A 465-nucleotide genomic window follows, 5' to 3' on the forward strand; every position below is an offset into this window, starting at 1 on the left:
AAAAACACATTTGATATCTACACACACTCGAACTCTTAAAGTGGAAACAAAGTCGAGCAAACTATGTCGTCCTTAAAATGTTGTTTAAAAGTTTAGCTTCTCAGTGCTTTAAAGATCACATCTGTGTCTCTGAGAATTTGCGTATATCCTACAAATAAGGAAAAAAACACACCCCAAGGCTCATTAAAGTGTGCGTAAATGTGCCGGATGCTTTAACTCTGCGAGGAATACCTAGTTATAGAGGGACACAAATTTATGTATTTTTATCTGTTTTTGTGATATTTTCTCTCTTGTCTTTTCTATTGTTTTTATAATACTATTTCCCCTCCAGAACGCTCCAAAGGTCACGTTTATTTCCCTTGGAGAAAAAGCGGATAAGCTTCAGATGAGAAAAATAATAAACCAAAGACGCATTAAACTGTAAGAAAATGTGCCGGATGTCTAGACTCAGCTAAGAGAAAATCG

The sequence above is a fragment of the Penaeus monodon genome, chromosome 24 (genome assembly GCF_015228065.2).
Source record: "Penaeus monodon isolate SGIC_2016 chromosome 24, NSTDA_Pmon_1, whole genome shotgun sequence".
In the NCBI taxonomy this organism is placed as follows: domain Eukaryota; kingdom Metazoa; phylum Arthropoda; class Malacostraca; order Decapoda; family Penaeidae; genus Penaeus; species Penaeus monodon.